The sequence below is a fragment of the Canis lupus genome, chromosome 27, assembly GCF_011100685.1.
Source record: "Canis lupus familiaris isolate Mischka breed German Shepherd chromosome 27, alternate assembly UU_Cfam_GSD_1.0, whole genome shotgun sequence".
Lineage (NCBI taxonomy): Eukaryota > Metazoa > Chordata > Mammalia > Carnivora > Canidae > Canis > Canis lupus.
This window is the reverse complement of record NC_049248.1, coordinates 40457372-40469793: the sequence shown is the minus strand read 5'-3', so window position 1 is coordinate 40469793 and position 12422 is coordinate 40457372. Positions and strand designations below refer to the sequence as shown.

Here is a 12422-nt window from a genome sequence, read left to right as displayed (position 1 = left end):
TCTAATTTATTTGCCACACTGTAAGTCAAAGTGACCTTTAGGATACAGATATTAATGCACTTTGTGGAATCGCTGAGTTCCCTAAGTCTATATTCGTGATATAATAGTTTTTTCCCTCTCTTTTCAGCTTCATTGTTTTCTATAATTTTATCTTCTATATAACCTATCCTCTCTCCTGCTTCTTCAGTCCTCATAGTGATTATATCCTGTTTGTTCTGCTTCTCAGTTATAGCATTTTAAAATTTCAGCCTGACTAGTTTTTAGGTCTTTTATTTCTGCAGCAAGGGTTTCCTTCCCTGGTGTCTTCTATGTTTTTTTCAAGTCCAGCAAGTAGTCTTCTGTCGATCTAAGTTCTTCTTCAGATGTATTGCTTATATCTGCTTTGAGCTGATATATCCCTAGCTATGATATCTTCCTGGTCTTTCTTTTAGGAAGAATTACTCCATGTTGCCATTTTAACTAAGTTTCTATCTTTTGAGTGTTATGAAAGCTTGTTATGTTTCCTGTACATCAGAGTAATGATGGAATAAGAGATCATATACGGTCCAGGGCCTGGCACTAAGTGTTAATGGTATACGTTGTGTACACTTTTTGCTGCATTTTGGCTGCTCTTTCCCACTGCTCCATCCTCGGCAGACTTTCTCCTTGCATGAAGTGGGGTGTGTTTATAAGTGATCTGACTTTGGTACAGCTGTGTTACAGGGCTGGGGAAAGCCCAGAGTCCCCCTACTACTTTGCCATCTTAACTCCTCCATTAAAACATATGGTTGTTGAAGACAACTTGTCCTGGAAGATCTTATTATAGGCATGGAGAACTTCATTTCTAACCTTTTGGATCTCATCTTTTAGGTTTGTCCATGATTACTCTTACTTTAGTACCATCATAACCTCTACGCTTTTTAACACTGAAGACATTATTTTCCCTAGAGATTCTGGTACATGATGTCTATTATATTTGCAGGGAAATCAGAAAGCAACATTAAGGGGCTAAAAGTAAACCTTGTGGTGGTATGCTGATTCTATGGCAGAAGGTACCAAGATTAGGTAAAACTGTAGATAATCGAAAGAATGAGAGATATCCAGTGGAAGTATCATGTTGTCCCAAATATATATACAGAAGACAGACGATGCATGAATAGAGAGCATTGCTATTACCAGCTTGTAGCCAAATGTTGGGCAAAATCACCCTCTGCCTGGTTCTAATTACATGCTAAATGAGGTCCATTAGTATTGCCTGCACCCTCTTCTTAGTAATTAAGCAGTATCTGAGTACCAGAAGATAGTAAACCTCAACTCTTATTAAGAAAGCAGAATAGAGTGAAAGTATCCTCTAATTCTCTGTATAACATTCTGATATGGCTAATGAAAAAGCTTGCACAGATGACTGTTGACTACTCAATTTTTTTTTTGACTACTCAATTTTAAAAGGACTTCCATTGATAGCCTTTGCTAGGCCAGACATGAAGAAAACATTTCAAGAATTAAGCAAGTTAAAGAGGACCTATTTGCTAAAGTAAAGGTGACTTGGCTTTTGTATCCCATTCTGGAAAGCAGGTCAGGTACAGTTCATCTTCATGTGAGATGGACTCCATTTTGCAATTACTGTTCTTCTGTAAGGGTACCTGAATTCTCTGGCATACTGCCACAACCTGATAGGATGAGATTTAGATACGACCACTTTCAAAATACGTTGATTCATTACATTGATAATATGATAATTTACTCTTTGGAAGAGGAAGCCAAGGGTATTTGTTTGTTTGTTTGTTTTTTCCCCAAGGGTATTTGTAAATTACAATGTGCAGAAGTAGTCAAAGATAGGTGATTTAGGGCAGAGAACAATCAAATATCCAGGAATATCCCAAGTTGAGCCCTCTAGGGACATTTCACAAATAGTAAAGAACAAATTACTATCCTTCTGGGTCCCACTAATGAGAAAAGGACACAAGGTCTTATGGAGCAATACAGATTCTGGTAGATACATATACTGAATTTGGGTATCCTATCCTCTCTAATACAGAGTGACTAGGAAAGAAAAGACTAAATTCAAATGAGCTGGAAACAAAGGAAGTCTCTGAGGATCTGCCAAGGGTAAGAGTATAAGCAGACTATATAATCCTAACAGACCAATGATTTTATATGGGTATATTACTAAAACTCAGACAGACTGGAGTTATTAGTTTTTAGCTGACACCAAAAGGCAGTTACTGGTATTCTGAATTAGAAAACTATGCTATGACTAAGTACAAACCACTTGAGATACAATTACTAAGACACTTTATTTTATTTTGTTTTTATTTTTTTTACTAGTACACTTTTAAGCTCTAGTGGAAACAGCCCATATGACTGGCTGAAAGACAAACAATTACCAATATATATATATTTTGATATGAGTGATGTCAAAAGACATTCAATTAAAGAACTGTGCAGCAAAGTTCTTTGGTAAAATGTAAATGTTATATACTCCGGAATATGCTGAAATGGAGTAAGTGCATTCTATTCATGAGCAGGTAGTCTCTCTCTCTCTACCTGTAGGTTCTAAGATAGAACACTTTCTCTTGTTGGTCTAAATTTTGTGTCTTCCCACTGAAGTAGTCTGCAAGTAGTCTGCTTGCTCCATGAGTAGGAGCTCCTGTATTGAAAAAGGATACTTCATATGGTAGTCTGCTGTTATGTGCCCAGCAGATAGGAAAGGCACAGACAATTTAATAAAATTTATTCTCCTAATCCATAGGTACAGAAGGTCTTTCCATTTCTTTGTTTAGTCTTCAATTTCTTTCATCAATGTTTTATAGTTTTCAGACTACAGGTCTTTTACTTCTTTGGTTAAGTTTATTCCTAGGTACTTTATTACTTTTGGTGTGCTTGTAAATGGAATTGTCTTTTTAATTTCTCTTTCTGCTACTATGTTATTAGTGTATAGGAATGCAATAGATTTCTGTATGTTGATATTGTATCCTGTGACTCTACTGAATTCATTTATTAATTCTAGTATTTTTTGGGAAAGGGTGTCTTTTGGATTTTCTATGTATAGTATCATGTCATCTGCAAATACTGAAAGTTTTACTTCTTTACCAATGTGGATGCTTTTTATTTCTTTTTGTTGTCTGATTGTTGTGGCTAGGACTTCCAATGCTATGCTGAATATAAGTCATAAGAGTGGACATTCCCTGCAATCCAGTAAATGCACTTCTAGTATTTACCCCCAAAATACAAAACACTATTTCAAATGGCTACATGCACCCTTATGTTTATTGCATTATTTATAATAGCCAAAAACTACAGAAGCAGTCCAGTGTTTATCGACAGATGAATGGGCAAAGAAGATGTGATAAATATATCACATCACATATATACTATTCAGCCACAAAAAAGAAGGAAATCTTGTCATTTGCAACAACATGGGTGGAGCTAGAGAGTACAAAGCTAAGCAAAATAAGTCAGTCAGAGAAAGACAAATACCACATGATTTTACTCGTATATGGAATTTAAGAAACAAAACAAAGGAGCAAAACTGAGTGAGTGAGACGTGTGCATAATCCTTAAGACATTATTGTTACTATACAGACCAATATTCTTAAACTCACGTTAAACTTTCAGTTGCTCTTAATTTATCCCTCTATTTCAATGTTTCCATTTAGGAACATATTCCCTCTATATAAGCAAATCCTTCCAGTATTTCTGTTGTGAAAGTATACCGGTGCTAAATGTACTTAGCTGCTGTTTCCCTGAAAATATTTCCCTTTCAATTTTTCTTGAAAAGGTAGACTTTTAACAACGTTTTTTATTACCAGGTTAAGTCATGAAGTTACAAAGTAGTTAGCAATTTCTGAAAGAGTATTATTGTTTTTTTTAAAAAGTCTCATTCATTACATACCTAATGTCTAATATTTCATTGGTATACCACTGTTCAATAGGTCTTGGGCAAAAAAATTGTAAACACTCAATCCAATGTTTTAAGCTCTACTTTGTTATTTAAGCTTTGTGAATTTGGAGCCTCTAAAAGAAAAGGGAGATGGAATAAGGCAGGGCTGGAGACATTGGCAATGCTTAAGCTGTCAGCCAGACTCCAGACACCAAGACCAAATAGTTTTTTCCTGGGTTATTCTACTTGAATTATTGTTCAATTACTTAGTGCAATAGATCCTTAAAGAAATGAAAAATTAACATGATAAGGAGATTATTGCATTATTTGGACTACATGTCATAATTATATTTAGCAAATTCAGATAGCCACAATAAAAATAGTCTCCATCATCTGTAGTTATGAAGATAATGATAATCCATCTGGATTTTTATTTTTGCTGTACAATAATACAGTATGGATGAACTACAAATGATACTATTTTATGTCATAAAATATGAGTTTTTCATTTATGTCTATAAGCACTTACTGCTTGAGTCAAGGTTAGGCTTTTTAAATGACGCAAGGCAATTTTATTACAGCGACATGTACTTCTATCATTCTAAAGGAATGAAATGCATATGAGAAACAGTTTTTATTTTTGTTTGTAATCTGTGAAATTGAGTTATTTTGCTGATATGAAATAACAATAAGTAATTTTAGGACAATACTACCTTCTGAAAATGCCACACATCCACTTCTTAAATTGTATAAAATTTATAGTATATCCAATCTCAGACTTGGCTGGAGCAAAATTATGTAAATGCTGAGCTGAAACAAAAGGTAATCAACATGTTGGGAACAGGCTATGGAGCAAGGAACCATATAGTTAGATGAAAAGACTTTTTATTTAAAGGCAAAATATCCAAAGTGGCCCTCTGGCACAGTCATTTCCACTTTCACACTCATCAACATGTATGTGATGACCCTTAATTTCTTTCTTCTTAAAAGGCTGATTTGGACGGAGTTATTGAGAATGATGTCCATAAAAGAAAAATCTTTCTGTAGTTACGTTTAACTTGTGATAAGTCAAAGGTAAAGAGGATAGTGAAGAAGTCAGCTATGATTCATTTATTTGAAGGTCAAACCAGCCTCACTGTACACATTGAAGACTTTCTCAGTGGTGCTGACACAGGCAGCTGTTCTCAGGTCCAATCTTAGATTATACGTTGTGGCTGTGTACATTATTTCCCTGGCAGAAAACTCTATAGTGTAAGCTAAACCAGAGAGTACACTGCCTTCTGGATATTGTTTTGGAACCCTGCTGTGGATACAATGGGGAAAGTTCGATGGTGTTTTATAAATTTTCTTTCTAAACTACCTTGGACAGACACGAGAAAGCAGTGGTTAGAATCTCTTTCATACTTGAAGATCAAACAGCCATAGATGATATGATTTATATTCTTTAGCCACTCAAAGTAAAATACTATCACTCCTTCAGCATTCAAGTGTAGATGAGGAATAACCATAATGTTCCTCTTCAGAAACAATGAGTATTCCTCAGCCATTAGAAACGACAAATACCCACCATTTGCTTCGATGTGGATGGAACTGAAGGGTATTATGCTGAGTGAAGTAAGCCAATCGGAGAAGGACAATCATTATATGGTCTCATTCATTTGGGGAATATAAAAAATAGTGAAAGGGAATAAAGGGAAAAGGAGAGAAAATGAGTGGGAAATATCAGAGAGGGAGACAGAACATGAGAGACTCCTAACTCTGGGAAACGAACAAGGAGTGGTGGAAAGGGAGGTGGGCGGGGGCGGGGGTGACTGGGTGACGGGCACTGAGGGGGGCACTTGATGGGATGAGCACTGGGTGTTATGCTATATGTTGGCAAACTGAACTCCAATTAAAAAAAAAAAAGAAAAATCTTATCAGTTTCTGGAGTTGTTAGCTTGTTCGCAGCTTCAGCAATAGTCTTGGCTTTGACTGGGTGCACTGGATTTGGTCACCTGCTTTTCTCATTGGCAACAGGGATGAATATTTTGCTCAAGGAAGTTGGCTTGCAGGATGCTTCTTTCCCAGGGTTTAGGCTTGGAGAAACTCAGGACTGACCCATGTTGCAATCTGAATTCCATATGCTCCCATTAGATTCAGCAACACCAACACATTTAGCAAAATTACACTGTAAGCAGAGAGTCCAAAGCTGCCAAATCCCTAAAAAGCAAATATTTTATCTCCAAACCCTGGTGTCATTCCTGAAATGCTCATTAAACAGTCTTCATTAAGGAAGTTTTCAATACCATGCAAAACATTATTGCCAGTAACAGAGGGACGTGGGTGGATGTGACCCAGATTTACCAGGATGGCAGGCATGTGTTTTAATTTACATGCCCTATGGTGCTGGCATAGGTGTCAGCAATCTTAGACACCTCTTGCTCACGTGTGCCCATGTCTGGGGAAGGCACATCAACGCCAGGACCAATAAAACGCCTTTTTGTCAGTTCCCTGATGATCCCCCTTGTGATCTTTTCCAATTCATTACTGGTGTGGTTCTTGGTATAAATCTTAACACCAGCACTCGCACCCCCCAAATGGCACATCAACCACAGCGCATTTAGATGTCACAAGGGAAACCAAAACTTTACTTTATCTTCACATCTTTGCTGTAAAGGGAGCATGCAGTGCTGGCTGTGTTGGGCCCCATAACCTCAGATGACCTCCCCGCCGCTGTTGTCACGTGAGACGGGGAAGCTCAGGCTCAGCAGGGGTTGCAGGACTTGAGGATTCGCAGGATGCCACGCCCCCCCGCTCAGCTTCTGCTCCTCACTCTCTTCGTTCTGGGCGTGTGCCACCAGCTTGTCCTCCAGGATGCTGGCCTCGTGGCGGAAGAAGCTTTCCACCACCTCGAGGATGGGGTTTCCTCCCAGAATACCACGCCGTCCTGCAGCAGCGGCATTTCCTCCCATCAGCACCCGCTCTTCCCCTCCCGCCTTCCCGGCAGTCTTCTCTCCAGGCACCACCCACCACCTGACTGGGAGGAGTCAGCTGCGTCGCGCAATGCCCTCTGGGACCACCGGGCAGGACCAGCATGCCCCGCGCGCCTGCTTCCGGACCACCGGAAGCTCGGGTCCGCTACTTCCGTGGGGCGCTGGGCGCAAGGTGCGGGGCGGCGGCGGAGCTCGCTCCATCATTGAGGTACGTTTTTCTTTCGTTGTGAGGTGCATTTTGCATTCATTTTCATCTGCATTTATTTTCTTTCATTTCCAGAATATCAACCCGTGCGTTGCCTTACGGCTGCCATCGTGTATGTTGGGAAGTTTTCAGTCTACTCGTTGTTCTTTCGAAGGCAGGCGCGTCCCTGCTTCTTTCCTAGGCCCCAACGTGGAGGCCCCTGACCCCAGGCCCCTTCTTGCCCCACCCTTGGGTGGTTCCTAAGAGGAGAGGGTGTCTGCTTGCTTAAGGAATTTGCCCGGCACCACCCCGCTCTGAGCACACTCAGACCTGGGGCGCGCCCTCTGCGGGACAGGGGGCTGTGCGCGGCGCTGGAGGTGGGCCTGAGGCTCTGTGCGCGGGGAATTCGAGGCCCCAGTTTGGAGTCCGAGTTACAGAGTGTGATGCCTGCAGGTGGGCAGATCAGCCAGACTGCAGGACCCGCCCCCCCCCTCCCCGTCCCCCCCCCCTCCCCGTCCCCCACCTTGTGGAGAGTGACAGGTGGAAAGTGAAGTCCAGGCCAGAACCACAGCTGCCTGGGCTTAAAGGTGGTGCTGTTTAAAGGTATTTGTCTTTTGCCTCCCTCAGTTTTTAACATTTTCTATATCTTTGGTTTTCAGTCGTTTATTAATGAGGTGTGGTTTCTTTTATTTTCTATTTTTTTTAAAGTATTTATTTATTTATGAGAGAGGCAGAGACACAGGCAGAGGGAGAAGCAGGCTCCCTGCGGAGAGCCCACCATGTGACTCCATCCGGGGTCTCCGGGATCACGCCCTGGACTGAAGGTGGCGCTAAACTGCCGAGCCACACCGGCTGCCCTGGTTTCTTTTTATATTTATCCGGCTGGAGCTGTTAAACATCTCTCATCTTCAAACCCACCATTATGCTTTCTGATGTGCAGGTTCTGGGATACAAACACTGGTTCGAGGGGGCATGTGATTTTATGCTGTATTTCTCATTTTTTGTCTTTGTATTTCAGTGAGAATATTTTTTGTTGACCCCCTTCTAGTTTATTGATTCTTCTGTTCCTAATGTGTTTAATTTTGGTTATTATGCTTTTCAATTTTAGCATTTATGTTTGATTCTAATTCATAGATTCCAGTTCTCTGGAGAGATTCTCCATTTTGCCATCTATTTTCTTGAACACATTTATCAAAATCACTTTAAAATGTATGTCTAAAGAGTTCACAAGTGTTGCAAGAATATGGAGAAAAGAGAACTCTTGTGCACTGTTGGTGGGAATACAAATAAGCACAGTCATTATAGAAAACATTATGAGGATTCATTAAAAAATTAAAAATAGAACTGGCATATGACTCGGCAGTCCCACTTTTGGGTGTGTATTCAAAGGAATGAAATCACTATCTTGAAGAGATATGTGCATCTCATGTTCATTGCAGCATTATTCACAACAGCTAAGACATAGAAACAACCTAAGTGTCCTTCAACAAATGCGTGTGTGTGTACATATTCTCACTTATGTGTGGAACCTAGAAAAGCCAAACTCATAGAAACAGAGCTAGATGATGGTTGCCAGGGGCTAGGGGTTGGGGCAAATGAAGAGATGTTGGTCCAAGGGTACATACTTCCAATTCTAAATGAATAGTTCTGGGGATCTAATGTATAGCATACTAACTATAGATAGCAACGCTGTATGTTTTATATACTTTAAATTTGCTAAGATAGTAGATCTTTAACGTTCTTACCACACACACAAAATGGTAATTATGTGAGGTGATAAATATGTTAACTAGTCTTCTTGTGGTAATTATTTCATAAGATATACATATAACAAATCACCTTGTACATTTAAACTCACACAATTATCACAGTTATCACAAAATTCAATTATATCTTAATAAAGCTAGAGAAAGGCAGGTGTTTGAATAAATGCATGAATGAATGGACATGAGAAAAAAATAAAATGCGTATTTAGTCACTTCAATATGTAGGTCACCCATAAATCTTTCTATGGCCTTTTTTCATCTTTTTTTTGGTCATTTGACATTTTCAGAAATAAAACAGACTCTGGCTGATGTTATCCTACTCTAGAAAAGCATGGCTTTGCTTTGTGTAGGTACTTAGAGGTGAATCATCTTAATCCAATATAGGATTGAGCTGCTTCAAAATTGTGTTTCTGTTGTTGTGAGGACTGGTCTATTTCTTGTTTACTATTCTAGAGTGTAGTGCTTCTGTGACTTTCCATCTCTCTAACTAGAGAGGTCATTATCACTCATCTTTTCTTGACAGTCCCTGAGCTCCGGTTTTGAACTATAGGTCTGCTTGGCTTCTTAGCCTCATAGACACTACTTTCGGCTCAGCTTCTTTCTTTCTTTCTTTCTTTCTTTCTTTCTTTCTTTCTTTCTTTCTTTCTTTCTTTCTTTTCTTTCTTTCTTTTTTTTTAAGATTTTTATTTATTTATTCATGAGAGACACAGAGGAGAGAGGCAGAGACATAGGCAGAGAGAGAAGTAGGCTCCATGCAGGGAGCCCGATGTGGGCAGATGCTCAACCACTGAGCCACCCAGGCATCCCTCTGCTCAACATGTACCACTTAGGAAATGGCAAAAATTAATGCAGAATGTTAGTCTCATCTTAAAACATTTTGCTGCTTCTGGGGATGTTGTCCCAACAAATCCTGGCTGCCTTAGTAATCCTGAATTTCATGTTTTGTGTCTATATACCTGTGAACTGCCAAAAGTTCAGTGAGTTTCTCAGCCTCTTAGCTATCAGTTTCTGCTAGGCTTCTCAGTCCCTTGGCCATACACTACTTACAAATAGACAAATGCCTTGAGGATAGTTTAGGGTAATACAGAATTTCAGGCTCATTTCAGCACACTTCTCTTCCCTCCAAGGTCTTGGTCTCTGACTCTTGACACCCTTGTTAGACATTTCAGATGCTTTTTATGTTTCATTTATCTTCTGGTTCTCAAAAGGAATGTTGGACAAGCCAGTCCTACATGATCAGAAGTGAAGTGTCCATATACTTCATGATTAAGAAAAAGTGAAATTTCTAGAAAGATGGCCTAACATTGAAGGTAAAGCTTTTACTTTCCAAAATGTCTTAGTGTTGGCTGTCTCAAGTATTTATCATTTGGTTCTTTTTTTTTTCCTTTCAGAGAACCAGGTTTCTGCTCTCTTTGGCTCTTATCTGGTTCTCTCTGGTCATGCTCTGGCCTCTAAAGATTTTTTTTTTTTTCATTCGTGATAGACATAGAGAGAGAGAGGGAGAGACACAGGCAGAGGGAGAAGCAGGCTCCATGCTGGGAGCCCGATGCGGGACCCGATCCCGGGACTCCAGGACCATGCCCTGGGCCAAAGGCAGGCACCAAACCTCCGAGCCACCCAGGGATCCCCCCCTATCATTTGGTTCTTAATAACCTTTCTCTGGATGCTCCACTTTGATCTCAATGATACTTAGGCATTGTTATTTTTTTTTAAGATTTATTAATTTGGGAGAGAAAGTGTGTGTGCGTGAGTGGGGGGAGGGGCAGAAGGAGAAAGGAGGATCCTCAAGCAGACTCTCAGCTTACTATGGTATCTGACATGGAGTTCCATTTTAGGACCTTGAGATCATGATGTGACCCAAAATCAAGAGTCAGATGCTTAACCAAATGAGCCACCCAGGTGACCCTAAACATTGTTATTTTAATTTGCAGTTCCCAAATGACATTGATGTTGAGCATCTTTTCATATCCTTATTTGGTACCTGTATATCATCTTTAGTGAGGAATCTCTTACTTTGCCTATTTTTTTTAAAGGTTTTATTTATTCATGAGATTCATGAGAAACACAGAGACATAGGCAGAAGGAGAAGCAGGCTCCCTGCAGGGAGCCCAATGTGGGACTTGATGCTAGGACCCTGGGATCACGCCCTGAGCCAAAGGCAGAGGCTCAACCACTGAGCCACCTGGGCATTCCTGTTTTGCTCATTTTTTACTTTGGTGGTTCATTAACTTATTGTTGATTTTTAAGAGTTCTTTGTATATTTTGGTTTATCTGATGAATCTTTGTAAATATTTTCTCCCAATCCATGACTTGTCTTATTCTCTTGTCTTTGAGAAGTAAAACTTTGAAGATAACTCTATTAATACCTTTTCCTTTTTTTTTAAGTTTTGCCTATTCTGGATGTATCTTACTATTTTGTCAACCTCTATACATTTCTTACTGGAATTTTATATTTAACTGTTTTTGGAACTTGCAAAACCACTGAAAGTTTTGTTTTGTTTTTTGTTTTTTTTTTTTTTTTAATATTTGTGTGAGAGAGAGAGGAGTGGGTAGAGTGGGAGAGGAAGAGGGAAAGGAATCCTCAAGCAGGCTCTCCGCTGAATCCCAGGACCCTGAGATCATGACCTGAGCTGAAAACAAGAGTTGGACGCTTAACCAACTTAGTCACCCAGGCACCCCCCCCCCCCCCGCCCCACACTGAAAGTTATTTTAATACCATTGAATTAGCATTAAAATAGAAGACATCCTTGTATAGTTTTGTTTTCAGTACAAGCCCCACATCGGGTGTAGAGCTTACTTAAAAAAAATTAAAATTGGCATTTTAATAAATACCAAGTCAGCATCTAATGATTTAATGTTTTTTAAAAAATGTAGTTTGTTGCTATAATGCATTCTGCTTATTTTACTGGTGTTATGATAAATTTTCACTTCTGGGGTTAAATTTTATGTTGTATAGTTTTTTGTTTTTTTTTTTTTAGATTTTATTTATTCATTCCTGAGAGGCAGAGACATAGGCAGAGGGAGAACAGGCTCCATGCAGGGAGCCCGATGTGGGACTCGATCACTGGACTCATGCCCTGGGCCGAAGACAGACGCTTAACTGCTGAGCCACCTAGGCATCCCTGTTGTATAGTTTTTGTATGTTATATTCAGTTGTTTAGATTTGTTTAGAATGGAAAGAATTTAAAAACCTTACCTTTCCTGTCATGTAATATATGCATTTGTATGTTCAAAGGTCACCATCTTTGATAAAATCCTAAATATTACTTCCTTGTAGGAAATATTTTTGGACAAGATGGCTTTTTTTTGTATATATTTTTTTATTGGAGTTCAATTTGCCAACATATAGCAACCCAGTGCTCATCCCGTCAAGTGCCCCCTTAGTGCCTGTCACCTAGTCACCCCATCCCCCCACCTACCTCCTTCTCCACCACCCCTTGTTCATTTCCCAGAGTTAGGAGTCTCTTATGTTCTGTCACCCTCACTAATATTTCCTACTCATTTTCTCTCCTTTCTCCTTTGTTCTCTTTCACTATTTTTTATATTCCCCAAATGAATGAGATGGTTTTTTCATAGTCTGGAGAAGAGCTATATACTGTGAGACAATTTAGATCACAAGATATTAAAAATGAAAGCTT

The 12422-nt window shown here is 39.5% G+C and overlaps 1 pseudogene; it reads right to left on the bottom strand.

The window, feature by feature from the left end:
- Positions 1 to 3297: 3297 nt before the first annotated feature.
- Positions 3298 to 6842, bottom strand: LOC100686805 (annotated as a pseudogene).
- Positions 6843 to 12422: the final 5580 nt, after the last annotated feature.